A 2677-nucleotide genomic window follows, 5' to 3' on the forward strand; every position below is an offset into this window, starting at 1 on the left:
AACAAAAAAAAAAAAAAAAAAAAAATCTGCACATTAAATGATGTATTAAAAAAAATCATTAAAATATGAGTGAAAGCATTTGACTCATTTGTGCTGATTTTTTTTTTTTTGTGATTTTTTCTTCTTATTAGGTTTAATATCTTTAAGATCATTTAATGCGTTGATCTTTGCTATTATTGTCATTTAATGCGTTTGATCTTTGCTAAAAAAAATAATAGTCATTTGAAAACACACACCCCATTTGAAATTTGAAAATTGAAAAAAGAAAAATAATTATTTTTAAAAAAAGTTTTATTTATCCACAATTTATAATTATTCAGATACAGATAAAATATAATTAAAAGTTCACAAATCTATAATTATTTACAAAAAGAATCAATCAAGAACGAGGGACGAGAACGATAACATTGTCACAAAACTCTAAAATATCACATTCGTTGAGAATTAATTAAACTAACAAAAAAAAAATATATAAGAATAGATTATGAAATTAAAAAAATAATAAAATGATTAGTTTATAAACAATAAATACATTTAATTACTAGCTCAATTTTGTAATAAAATTTTTAAATAATTTTCTATCTTCCAATTTTGTGTCTCTTAGATATTATTTTCTAAAATAATAAGAATTCTCTCACTCCTATCCATATTGATCCAAGAGATATAGTAAACACTCAACGAGTCAAAATATTTTAGACAACTCAGTATATAAACCTATCATAAATCATATTATGCTAAAAATAATAAAATAATATAAAAGAAATTAAAATTTTAGATCGCTATAAAAGATTAAAAAAAAAAACTATAATCCAAAAAATTAGAACTACCCTAACGACATAGCATAGCGATCTAAACATGGATACCTAGTCATGAAATCTCAGTTCATAAAACAATGCGTACTCGTGTTAGTAATTATATATAATCACATCCAACATGTGTTACTTCAACTCATTCTATGCTCAAACATATATAATCGGGTTCCTATACTATGCTTATATCATACTAAAGGCATAGTATAAATTACATTCATATGATAACTTAATAGTTCATTCTCAATAAACGCGCTCCATGAAATCTAACATGCTTTTACGTATCTCAAACTAACTCATTCAAGCTGAAATTCCTAAAACATGCTTCTCATAAATTCCTAAAACATGTTTCTCATATCATACTTTCATACGTACTACAAGCGTAGATAAATATAAAGTTCTGAGGTGCCACTTACCTCTGTCGTCATGGAATTTGTACCCGATGAAGTCATAGATGTCATCTTCTACACATTTGAGAGTTCTTGAAAAGAAACGCATACAAAACCCTTACCCACACACCACCTTGAAGGGTCTGGACAGATTTGCAATAAAAGAAAAAGAAAAAGGGGTATGAATACCTCAGGTAAGGATTATTGCAATTTTTAGGAGGAATAGCTGCCAAAAATCTGGAAAAACAAATCGAGAATCGTCCAACTTTGATAAGAAACTGAATCTTTTCTAATTTATTAAGTTCTGTGAGTTTCAAAAAAATGCAAAAAAAAATATATCTCAAGAGGTGGACTTGAGATCTTGAATTCTCGTGATCGAATTCATTCTAGTTACGGATTGAAAGATAGAAAAATTCAAAACAAATAGATTGGTATGGAATTTGACTGGAATCTGGATATAGGATGAACTCAGACCATCGGCGACGAACACGCGGCGGCCGGAAGGAGGGAGACGCGTCCGGCAACAAGAGGGACACGCGTTCGGCAACACGCGTCAAGCATACTGGGGAGAGACGCGTCCAATGCCTGTGCTGACACGCGTACGACCGCGCCCCGGAAACCCAAACCAGAAACCGACCGCGGTCCAACCCGAAACCTACTGCCAGTCCCTGCACGCCACGTGTCATATCCCGAAAAATAGAAGAGTAAATCTGCGTTCACCGGCGTTCGAAGCGTGCCTCTCAATTCTATTTAATACACGGATTTTTTTATATTATTGGCTGATATTCTTTTTCCTTTTCGTCCTTCATCAGTGTAAAAATCACGAAGATAATCCAAATTATCTCTAACCTCGAAATTCAAATTCCCCACATGGGTTACTCTTTTTTCTTTTTTGGGGTTCAAGGGCTTTTTTGTAATTTCAATTGCAAGTTTCCCAAAGAGAAAATAAAAAAATAATTTGTGTATTTATGCTTATTTATTAATAGTAGTAAATATTAACCTGATAATACAAGATTTTTTAACATGTTTTGTTATCGTTTACTTTAGAGCTATTATGATTGAGTCGCTAAAAAAATAATCTTGTTTGGTATAGGCTATATCTATTAATTTTTTTTGTTAACGTTTTTCTTCATTATAATATTATATTTTCAAGATAACTCTTATTTAAAAGTAATGTCAAGAGTTTTTATGGATTGAAAATCAATTTAATATGATAATTAATAAATAATAATAACAATAATTATTAACTTCCTAACCAACGCTTATATTTAAAGAAGTTGAAAAAATCAAATTAATTGATTCTTATATTGTATTAATATTAATTTTTAAATTATTCATATCAATATTCTATTTTATGGAATGATAATGGCCGTTGAAACCATCTGATCCTCCTCGAAATGGATTGCAAAATCGGCAAAAAAAAAAAAAAAAAAAAAAAAAAAAAAAAAAAAAAAAAAAAAAAAAAAAAAAAAAAAAAAA

The 2677-nt window shown here is 29.0% G+C and overlaps 1 protein-coding gene across 4 annotated transcripts in view; it reads left to right on the top strand.

Moving 5' to 3' along the window:
• LOC111431307 overlaps positions 1–2677 on the top strand; it is a 26557-nt gene that overhangs the window by 7717 nt on the left and 16163 nt on the right. The gene's annotated exons all lie outside the window — the stretch shown is intronic.

This window comes from Cucurbita moschata, unplaced genomic scaffold (assembly GCF_002738365.1).
Source record: "Cucurbita moschata cultivar Rifu unplaced genomic scaffold, Cmos_1.0 Cmo_Scf00036, whole genome shotgun sequence".
Classification (NCBI taxonomy): domain Eukaryota; kingdom Viridiplantae; phylum Streptophyta; class Magnoliopsida; order Cucurbitales; family Cucurbitaceae; genus Cucurbita; species Cucurbita moschata.